Below are 12,408 nucleotides of genomic sequence, written 5' to 3'. Positions count from 1 at the left end.
GCACATTCCAGGGTGGCCTTTTGTTGTGGGCAGTCTGAGGTACACCTGTGCACTACTCATGATGTCAGATCAGCATCCTGATGTGGCACACCTGTGAGGTGGGATGGATTATCTTAATATAGCAGATGTGCCCACTACCACACATTTGGACTGATTTGTGACAACTGTTTGGGAGGGATGGTTATATTGTGTATCTGGAATGAATTTTAGGTCTCTACGTCCATCCCATGGGGAATGGGAGCAGTAACAAAGGTGTTGCGTTTATATTTTTGTTGAGTAATATATCATAATAATCTGACAATACTATAATATTGGCCATATTATATTTACATTTCCACAGTGAGATGACTTTAGTCTCATGAACAACATGAGCTAATTGTTATTTACTAACTAATCTTAAATGACTGCTCAGCACAGAAATGAAGCCCAACAATCATGTTTTACAGTCCCGTGGTCTCAGCCTCAGATACTCAACTAATCAAAGTGATGTCATGACAAAAATGAATGACCAACAAAACATTTTTCTCCTTCATTTCTGTCAAACAAAGCTGTATGTAACGTGTCTCGCGGTTAATATCATGGTTGCTAGGCAACCTGAACAGCGCGACGAAGCGTATACCGTCCCATTTCACAAGCCTCTCACTTCCGCACTTCTCGTACTTATAGTACGCACCGTACGTAGTACGCGTAGTGCGCGTACTTCAAGCGTGCAGACCCTGAATTGGGACACAGCCTCACTCACCCCCTCCCTCCTGGCTCACAGCTTCTTCTTCTTCTTGGTTGGCAACCAATGTTAAGGCACACTACCGCCCCTTGGCTCACATGTCAGTGGACATTTAGATGAGAAAATATATATTTAACACATTTAAGGAAAATACCAATAAAATAAAAATAAACAAAATGAATGTTTATTAAGCAATTCTGATAGGAAATTGCTTAATTTTAGAAATGTTTTTGCTGTTTTTTGCTCTATAAAATAGTTTTGTTTTTTTTTTAGAATCACTCATCTTAGCAGTAGGATTTACATGAAAAGAGAAACAAATTAAGTTTGAGTGAAAATGTACATTTTTTGCACTCTCTGGTCGACTGACTCAGTGAATCAAATGACTCAAAAAATCCGATTCACTTTGGTGAGTGACTCATTAAACTCGATTCAGTAAAAATAATCAAATTTACCATCACTAATTGGTAATGTAAACGCTGGAGCTCTCAGCATCTGCCATTCATGAACAGACACAGGCAAGTTTGTCCGTGACCGCAGCCGCGTCATCCATGTTTTCTACAGTCATTGGTCAGCACTATAATCTATGCAAATACGTGCGGGTCGGAATCCCCGCCCCTCCAGCTCAACCCCAGAGGCCAAAACAGTGGCAGCAGATTGAAACTAAAAAATGGATGAAACTGAAAAAAAAGAATTGTAAGCGAAAACAAAAATTGTACAGTTTCAATTAATCGTTTTTCACTATCAATATTTTTTTTCACTTTCAAAACAAGATTTTTCAGTGCATTTGTTTCACTTTCAATATTTTTTTCAGTTTCATTTTAAGGTGGCATCGTTCTAATCCTATAAAAGACTGGTGAATATGGTAGTGGGAGTAGTTTGCCTCCACAGATTTCCAACACATGCTTTGCCTGTGAACAATTGTCTTTTTCCCAAACTGTTACATGAAACTAACCAAACAGTGACTGAAAACCAATAAATCACTAAAAATGTGAAAAGAAAAAGTCAACATTATGTTTTGATTGAATAAGTGACCACCTGCTGTTAAGACAGTATTCATGAGCTATGATCAATTTTAATGCACTAGCAGAGTTTAAGAGGAAAATACAGCATGGCTTTGGCTGTATTAAAAGTAAAGGAATGCATCATCCATCTCACCTTCTAAACTTACAGAAATAAGGCCATTTGTGTTTGATTATTTTTGCTATTACAATGCTTCTTCCCTGGAAAGCCTGTTCACTTCCCTTTGAATGGTCCCACGCTTGTCAGGGAAATACATTTGAACACTGTGACCATGAAACACCTTACAAACCGATAGAGGAGTGTTACAAAATGATCACTGCTCTTTAGTTTTCATTCCTATTAGCAGATAGATTGCCTCTAATTGCCCATCTATAAAACAAAACATTTAATGACCTCATTCGATACGTGACCCCAGTTCTCTTATTTTTAAGTCTTAAGGTCCTATCAACTTTTACTGGATGCTACTTTAATAAGTCAAATATGTGTGTAGGCATCTTCAGTAACAAAAAGGATCAGTTACCAGGTGAGATCATCAAGGATTTTCATCTCCCCATTTTTTGTCCCTCAGCTCTTTCAGCAGCTCACAGGATCAACTCAGCAATAAATTTTGGAGAAAACAGTCAAACAAAAGTGATGAAAAACAGGATAAACCAGCAGGATTATGAAAGCAAGAAGGAAAAATGTGATCCTCACGTAGCCTCTTCATGCCAAAGTGGAGAAAACTTACCAACCCCCTTAACCAGTACTTTCTGCCCACAGTGCTCACATATGAACTGATTTCAAAGGTCACTCAGATCTAATGAGGTCATCCTGACACTAGTTAACATTCCTCTCTAAAAAGTCTTCCAGCAGCTTCATGTAAGAGAAGGCTGCTCATTAGACCTCCTTGATTAGGACACATGTGACCTCACAAGGTGGCCAATGGCACAGTTCGTCCTGACACTTTCAAGGGTTAAGTCAAGGACCGTTTGTGTCAGTCTTACAACTGAAATGTCTACACTTTTCCAAATAAAGATAAATATTATGTCTGATCAACTATTTCTTACATTCTTACAGCAAGCAAGTGACAAAAGAGGTTTGCAACATGAATATTATCCCAATGCTTGTAGTAGTGACTATTTATAAAGAATGTCTCATACCATGATACGTCTATGAAGAGTTTTTCTCTTGGATCTTTACTTTTATTTTATAAGATTTAGATGACTGAACTGTATATACTCCTGACAGGTAACATCACAGTGTTTCTGTCCTTAAAATCAAAGGATAATGTAGCTGTTAAACTATAAATAAACCATGAGTGTCAAGGTCCCCTGTTGTATTTTAGCTACTCACAAATGGCACCCTTACAAACTCCAGCTGCTGCAGCATCTCAACGAGGATGACCCAGATCGGCGCACAGAATTTGCAGAATGGGCAAAACAAAAACTGGAACAGGACCCTCAGTTCACGCAGAATATTTTGTTCAGTGATGAGGCAAACCTTTATGTGAATGGTGAAGTTAACAAACAAAACCAACGCTATTGGCCCGACACTAACCCACATTGGATGGATCCCTCCAAGACTGTTGGAACAACAAAAGTGATGGTTTGGTGTGGTATATGGGGCACAACGATAGTGGGTCCATTCTTCATCAATGGAAACCTCAAGGCCACTGGATATTTGAAATTGCTACATGATGATGTGTTTCCCTCTTTATGCACTGAAGCTGGCACGTTCCCTGAGTTTTTCCAGCAAGATGGTGCACCATCACATTATGGGTGCCAGGTCCGAGCATTCCTAGACGAACAGTTTCCTGGAAAGTGGATTGGTCGTCATGCCAGTTGAATGGCCCCCAAGGTCTCCCAATCTGACCCCCTTAGACTTTTATCTTTGGGGTCATCTGAAGGCAATTGTCTATGGTGTGAAGATACGAGATGTGCAGCACCTGAAACTACGGATACTGGATGCCTGTGCTGGCATTTTTCCTGCGGTGTTGCTATCAGTGTGTGAAGAGTGGGAGAAGAGGGTTGCATTGACAATCCAACACAATGGGCAGCACATTGAACACATTTTATAAGTGGTCAGAAACTTGTAAATAAGTCATGAAAGAATAAAGTTACATTGAAACCAAGCACACCATTGTTTTTCTTGTGACATTACCAATAAGTTTGATGTGTCACATGGTCCTCTTCCTATTGAAAAAACAAAAGTTGTATCCAAGATGGCCAACTTCTAAATGGCCACCATGGTCACCACCCATCTTGAGGAGTTTGCCCCCTCACATATACTAATGTGCCACAAACAGGACTTTAATATCACCAACCATTCCCATTTTATTACGGTGTATCCATAGAAATGGCCCACCCCGTACATTAATAAATTCTCTTGTGTGCATCAATCCCCGAAGTCCAGCGCGTGAGTCCACCTTGTACACCGTGACAGTTCTTCATGACTTTGGCTGTGTTTGCAGTCGTTGTCCTGCTGCAGAATACATTTGGAGCCAGTAAACAATCATTTATATTTCTGAAAGCTTTCTTTGTTTACTAGTAATATATAGCACTGTATATTATGGTAAACCTCACCTTTCAGGTGAGATGAAGAGGAGACAACCCCCCCCCCTCCAAAAGTCAATACTTGCATTTAAAAATACTTCATTCAAAAACGAAGATATAAGAACTGACTTTTTCTCAACATTTCAAAAAAAATGCAACCTGTCATTTTTCTACCACAGGTCAGCCCTCCTGCACTCCTGTCAAATGGCCCAGGTGTTGTCATTTAACCAAGGCTCTGATCTAGGTTTGTTTGCCTGATAGAGTCCAGAACAGTTTGGCAAGTAGAATTAAATTGAAGGTAGCTCTTTCATATGGAAAACACGGAGAGCTGTGAGGTCATTTTGGTTCTGCTCTGCTGTTAACTAGAAACAGTAGTTTAACAGCATGGGAGCATGCACCAGAGTCCACGAGTTCTGGAGATTTGTTCCTTGCCGGTGTAGGTGGAGAGGGTAGCGGTGAGGAAGTGGACCCACCTGATCCGAGCCACCAATGGGTAAAAGCCAGGAGTCCACAGGGTCCAGACACTGCCACAAAGCAAAGAAGTGGTGAGCTGATGCCTTTTGGGCCAAGAAAACATGTCATTAGCTAGAGCAGGGGTGTCGAACTCCAGGCCTCGAGGGCCGGTGTCCTGCAGGTTTCAGATCTCACCCTGGGTCAACACACCTGAATCAGATGATTAGTTCATTACCAGGAGAACTGGTAATAAAGTTCTCCAGAACTCTGGAGAACTTCAAGACATGTTGAGGAAGTCATTTAGCCATTTAAATTAGCTGTGTTGGATCAAGCACACCTGCAGGACTCCGGCCCTCGAGGCCTGGAGTTCGACACCTATGACCTAGAGCATTACCTAGTGAAACAGACATATTATGATGAACTATGGAACTACATGATAAAGTCAGGGGTGACAGATTAATATGTGCCAGTGGTGCTGGACATGTACGGAGACAGTGAGACAGTGGCGAGGTGTGTGGTAGAAGTGACAGTGACAAGGTGGGGGTGGGACCACATCAGGGATCTGCTTTAAGCCCCTTCTTGTTTCTTGTTTGTGATAGCGTCAAGAAGGGGTCTTTGGCCCTATATCTGTCTATCCCATTATTTACTCTCGCTGCCTTTACCATTCCCTCCAGTACCATTTCATTCAGTTGAATTAGAACACTGTAGCCAGAGTACTGACAGGGACAAGAAACAGTATTGGCTTCTCTTCACTAGCTCTCTGCTAAATTCAGAATTGAATTTAAAATCTTTCTTCTCACATATAATTTGAATAATCAGGCCATGGCTTATCTTAAAGACCTCATAGTAACATATCACCCCAATAGAGCACTTCCCTGTCAGACTTCTGGCTTCTAAGACATTCAAAAGTAAAACGGGTGGCAGAGCCTGCAACCTTCAGCTTCAGACAGCTTTTCTGTGAAACCAGCTCCTAGTTTGGAGACAGGCACCCTCTCTACTTTTAAGATTAGGCTTAAAATTGTCCTTTCTGATAAAGCATTTAATTAGGGCTGGATCAGGTGACCCTGAATCCTCCCATAGTTACATTGCAGTAGACCTAGGCTGCTTGGGGATTCCCATGAGTGTTTTGTCTTGACTCATATCTTTTCACCCCATATCTCTGTCACCAGTGTTGGGGAGTAACGGAATACATGTACCGCCGTTACGTATTTAAAATACAAATTTAAAATCCTGGGTGAGAGAGCGCCTTTTCGTTGTTGTTGTTGTTGTTGTGCTAAGCTAACAGGCAGAATGCTACAAGCATAGCTCTAAAGAATGTAGCATCATGGGCAGTGTAGTCCGTGCTGCAGGGAGAATGGACTGCCATACACGTTATGGGTCTGTGAGCGCGAGGAGGGAGAAAAAGGGGAGTGGAAAGGTACGAGTTGTCATCGAGGAAAAACGGGAGCTGGAAGCATGTAAATATAATAATAACCACTGCAGCCAAGAAGAGTTCCTGACGAGCCCAGTTGTAAGTAAGCTATTAAGACTCGACTGTACACCGTGTTCGTGTTTTCCTCCGAAACAATAAGTTCTGTTGGAGCAGTCTTTCAACGCCTCTCTCTGTCTCTCGCAAGAAAAGTTGACCCAGACAACAAAGTAAAGCTATTTTTCGGCTACGAGCCGACAGGGACCCCGCCGTATTAGTCAGAGGTCCCTTTACTACAGTTCGGAGTTGCAGACCTTCAGTAATAGTAATAAATCACACAGCAATAGTACATTCCCGTTGTTGTAAAAAGCATGATAATATATTAAGTAATCCAAAGTATTCAGAATACGTTACTGTCATTGAGTAACGTAACGGAATACGTTACAGAATACATTTTGGGGCATGTATTCTGTATTTTGTAATGGAATACATTTTGAAAGTAACCTTCCCAACACTGTCTGTCACCAATCCAAGTATAAACAACTAATAAACTCTGGAACTTTCTCTCATAGGTTGCCTTTTGTCCTTTCCTCTCTCTCACCGGTCATAGCAGATGGCTGTCCCTCCCTGAACCTGGTTCTGCCAGGTGCTTTTCATCCTACTGTGGTCAGAAAGAAACCCCAGTAATCACATTCGATGAATCCTATGAACAAGCACTCTAATATTATAGGGTCTTTAACCTACAGTACCTTCAGGTGGTGTTGTCGTGATTTGCCATTTCTCCCTGGCCCTTCCACAAAGCAGGAGAAGAGTTTATTTTCCTAAATAAAAATGACAGCTAACCCCAAGTTTCTCACTAAGTATGTCTTAATGCATGCTCAATTACCCAGGTAGGGTTAGGGTTACGGTTAGTGACGAAACGTTTCTCCCACTGAAAACGCTACATCGAGAACAGAATCAACTTTTTGGGGCTGCTCACTAAGTAATTTAACCAAACAGCAAAACCAACTAGGACCCACAAAGGTGCCACCTGTATCTTCCAATAATAATCAAAGCAAAACAGCACTAACACAGCAGGCACACACCTCCCAGCACTCAGTAGCCTAAAGGGGAGCAAGTGCTCCTGCTCCCCTTTTCACAAGCGATCTTGATGCTGTTAAACTGTGACTAACTGGTGTGGTCATCAGGAACAGAGAGGGAGGGAAGGAGACCAGCTCTCTTCCAGGAAGAGGGAAAAAGGTTAGTGAACATAACCCCCTCCCCCATGAAGGTAAACCCAGCACAAAAAATTACAGATACATTCAGTCCACCTGAACAGCTTCGCTCAGGACAATGAGCCGTTATGTTATCGATATCCTTCCTGTGTCTGATGTCAGGATTGTAGTCTTGAGCTAACAAGGCCCAGCGCATCAACCTCTGGATGTTATTGTACATGTGATTCGTGAACACCAAGGGCTTATGGTCAGTATACACTATAACTCTGATGGCATTTAAACTTGGCAGAGACAGAAAGACAGAAAGGAGACCCATCTGCTCCTTTTAGTAGCAGTACTGCTCCCATCTTCATCACAGTGCTCCCACACTGTCCAAGCCATGTTGATATTCACTAGTCCACACAAACAGGTGGGTGGAGCTACTACAACTGAGAAGTTGCAACACAAACACCTTTAACACCAGCACAGTGCATGTTTGTTGTTGTTAGAGTCCCAAAGGGTTGCTGCTGCGCCTGTTTTTCTGCTTACACCTGTTCTGTCAGAGGAGACCAACTCGAGCTGATGAATTCTAATAGCAGTCTCCACTTCAATCTTACGCCAATTAAACTCAAGCTCTCTTTAAGTGCTCTAACCATTGCTTCAGTGTCGAGGCAGGCCAGACACACTTTCAAGTGGGCATGAAAATTGGACAATTAATAACAATTCATCTGAAATATTGCTCTACATTTACTTTCAAATATAAAACCATGAGTCTGAACAATTATCAGCTCTCAATTTCTATAGAAACAAGAACAATATCAAATATTAAAGATTAAAGCTTTCAGTTTCTTTTCACAGAAGAAAAAGAAACAGTTCAAATATGTTTTTCTTTCTTTTCTCTAAACTGTATGAGGAATGGAAAATCTTTACTTTGAGATTGTTAGTCACACCTGGTGAGTTTGCTACCAGCACTCACTGAGAGCAACTGAGAGATACGAAGCTATGAAGCTCTGGTCCAGTCCAAATGAATGAACCTTCCATGTCATTCAAGTCTTTGCTAGCTGCATCGCCCTGACGTGTGGTTACATTTCTTGGAGGTGCATATCAGGTTAAACTTGATTTAGACTTCTGTGGGAAATCTACATCCAAAGTGACACCAATTAAATCTTTACAGGCTGCATCGACCCGACGTGTAGTTACAGGATGTGTACATCAGGTTACGGGAAAGGTTACCGTACAGGGTTAAAAGGAGTTTAAGTTATGATGATTTCCCACAGAAGGCTAAATCAAGGTTTGCTCTGTGTTCAAAGAGTACGGGTAGTGAACCAACTACCAGTAACCCACCAGGACAAAAATATTTTAATTTGAGCTTTGCCTGCACACTCAGCATTGCACTGCACAGGACTGTGTTGAGAATCCTGAGGGCATCAATATAAAAAATGAGAAATGTAATAGTAGTAAAAATGCAGTAGTAGAGTGGTAGTAGTAATGAGTGGTAAAAATGACTGTCCTAACGTTTGAGCTTTGAGGCCACATAAGCCAGCTACAACCGTGGCAGTGTTGTGTGTGTCTGGAGGAAAGCTAGATGTTAAGAATGTGATTGGATGTCCCCATGGGTGAGGTTAGATATCGAGGATATCATGTCCAATGGGAGAGCAGGGAGAAATGGTTCTTCCCTCTTGTTTCCTGCCAGATGAGGAGTCCAGGAGATTAAACTTAGAGGTTCGCAGTTGGAAATTCCAGCAGAGACTCTGGAGGGAAAACCACAGCCCGACCTTTGAACCTGCAAATTGGTTTTTGTATTTCAGAGGTTTTCATTAACATCATACTTCCACTGAATGCCCAGCTGCTTTCCTGCAATTAAAGTCTAAATGGTGGACATTGACTTTTTAGCTCAGTAGAGGTAAAAGTCTGAGTAGTATTCTTGATTAGTGCAAATAGCTCTTATAGGTTTCCTAGCCTATTAAAACGACCTTCCCTTGGGGCGGTCCAGGCCTCTAAAGTTAAGCCCAAAAATTACTAGTTCCATGATCAGTAGGGAAGCTACCATTAAGAAGTAGGGGAGACACCTGGACGATTTCGAGGGAGTTAATACTGGGTGAGTTCCCTCACCCACGTTGGCTGACCTCTGTACACCTACTGGGCAAGACACATACACATTCGATCTAACTGGAATAATGTGCAGAAAATAATTTTGCAAATAGTTTGGTACGTAGTCTCTGAGCACTTCACTCAACACAAATATGTTACATGTATACTAGGGGTGCAACGATACTCGTATCGATATTGAACCGTTCGATACAGTGCTTTCGGTTCGGTACGCATATGTATCAAACAATACAAAGTTTTTTATTTATTATATCAACTTTTCTTCTGACGATGCTGTCTGTGTTGAGAGCTCAGTGGATCTGCGCTCGACTACTCCGCCTAGGCTGCACTGTCTAGCACAGATCCACTGAGTGCAGCGCAAGCTAGCGAGACAGAAGTTAAGCTCCTTGCAACATGACAACTGCCTCAACGCTAGCCGAAATTGAACCGCCCCCACCCTCATTCAGTTTTGGCGTTTGGAACTATTTTGGTCTTCATGTGAAGTGTGACCCTGAAGGTAAGCGCGTCATGGACAAAAGTAAAACAGTATGTCGGATGTGCCACACAATGCTCAGTTACATTGGTGGGAACTAGTGCGTTAGCGCAGTTAGCTCACTAACGTGTTGACGCCGTCCAGCCCCACGCACGGGGCGATCCGCGGTAACTCGTTAACGGATATTTGCGGCATTAATGTCATTTTAACGAGATTAACGCTGACAGCACTAGTGGGAACACAACAAATTGTCAGGGCTCTGTGTGCGGGCAGGTGGAGAGGAGGATCCAAGCGCAGAATTGTAATTCAAAACCTCGGCTTTATTGCTGACATGAAAACTAAACATGCCGTGAACGCAGAAACCAAAAACACACAGGCATAATCTGAGGGTACGACGCGACACCGAGCATGGGAAAACACAGGGCTTATATACACAGGGTGGTAACGAGGGAATCGGCAACAGGAGTGAGACACAGCTGGGAGAGATCAGGGCTAACGAGACAGGGGGAACAAAGCTGCACACACTAACATAAGACAAAGACTTTCACAATAAAACAGGAAACATGAATCACAACTCAGATATGCGACACATGGAACTGAACTATACCTGAAACCACAATTCCTATAACATGGATAACAGAAACATGAAACTAATAATAATCATCACAACCACAACAAGAGAACAAGAAAACAATCCATGATGCAAAATTAAACCAAAAGATAATAAACTCAAAATACTGGGTCCAACGAACCCAGAACCGTGACACAAATATGACTGCACATTTACGCCGACATCATCCTAGTGCAAAGACAAGTAGAAGCAGACAAAAACAACAAGCACGCATGCTACAAACTTTACCCGAGTCATTTAGACAGCCGTTAGCACATGATTCTCCTTATGGGGACCTGATATGTTTAATATGCTGCTGAGAATATAGCCCAGAAGAAGCGTATAGTATAGCTTTTATTTTGGAAAGAGACATTTCTCTGTAATAAACTCTTTTCCAAAGATGAGTGATTTCTCCATCAGATAGATTTATTTATTTTTTATTACTTTGTTGTTTCAGCAACATTACATTTAAAAACTGTACTTTTGACTTATATATATATATATATATATATAAAAAACACCCAGCACGCCCCTGCGGGCGGTTTATCCTTCAAGCTCGGGTCCTCTACCAGAGGCCTGGGAGCTTGAGGGTCCTGCGCAGTATCTTAGCTGTTCCCAGGACTGCGCTCTTCTGGACAGAGATCTCCGATGTTATTCCCAGGATCTGCTGGAGCCACTCGCCTAGCTTGGGAGTCACCGCACCTAGTGCTCCGATTACCACGGGGACCACCATTACCTTCACCCTCCACATCCTCTCGAGCTCTTCTCTGAGCCCTTGGTATTTCTCCAGCTTCTCGTGTTCCTTCTTCCTGATATTGCTGTCATTCGGAACCGCTACATCGATCACTACGGCCGTCTTCTTCTGTTTGTCTACCACCACTATGTCCGGTTGGTTAGCCACCACCATTTTGTCCGTCTGTATCTGGAAGTCCCACAGGATCTTAGCTCGGTCATTCTCCACCACCCTTGGGGGCATCTCCCATTTTGACCTCGGGACTTCCAGGTTATACTCGGCACAGATGTTCCTGTACACTATGCCAGCCACCTGGTTATGGCGTTCCATGTATGCCTTGCCTGCTAGCATCTTGCACCCTGCTGTTATGTGTTGGATTGTCTCTGGGGCATCTTTACACAGCCTGCACCTGGGGTCTTGCCTGGTGTGATAGACCCCAGCCTCTATGGATCTTGTACTCAGAGCTTGTTCTTGTGCTGCCATGATTAGTGCCTCTGTGCTGTCTTTCAGTCCAGCTTTGTTCAGCCACTGGTAGGATTTCTGGATATCAGCCACCTCCTCTATCTGCCGGTGGTACATACCATGCAGGGGCCTGTCCTTCCATGATGGTTCCTCGTCTCCCTCCTCTTTATTGGGTTTCTGCTGCCTGAGGTATTCACTGAGCACTCGGTCAGTTGGGGCCATCTTCCCAATGTATTCTTGGATGTTCCTTGTCTCATCCTGGACTGTGGTGCTGACACTCACCAGTCCCCGGCCCCCTTCCTTCCGCTTAGCGTACAGCCTCAGGGTGCTGGACTTGGGGTGAAACCCTCCATGCATGGTAAGGAGCTTTCTTGTCTTTATGTCAGTGGCTTCTATCTCCTCCTTTGGCCAGCCTATTACCCCAGCAGGGTACCTGATCACGGGCAGGGCGTACGTGTTGATGGCCCGGATCTTGTTCTTACCATTCAGCTGACTCCTCAGGACTTGCCTGACCCTCTGCAGGTACTTGGTGGTTGCAGCCTTTCTAGCGGCCTCTTCATGGTTCCCATTTGCCTGCGGGATCCCCAGGTACTTGTAACTGTCCTCGTATGTCTGCAATGTTGCCTTCTGGTAGTTCAATCCCCTCAGTTCTGACTACCTTCCCTCTCTTTGTTACCTCCGGCGACTACACTT

Source organism: Simochromis diagramma, unplaced genomic scaffold (genome assembly GCF_900408965.1).
Source record: "Simochromis diagramma unplaced genomic scaffold, fSimDia1.1 OVJJ01000585.1, whole genome shotgun sequence".
In the NCBI taxonomy this organism is placed as follows: Eukaryota; Metazoa; Chordata; class Actinopteri; order Cichliformes; family Cichlidae; genus Simochromis; species Simochromis diagramma.
This window is presented reverse-complemented; position numbering follows the sequence as displayed.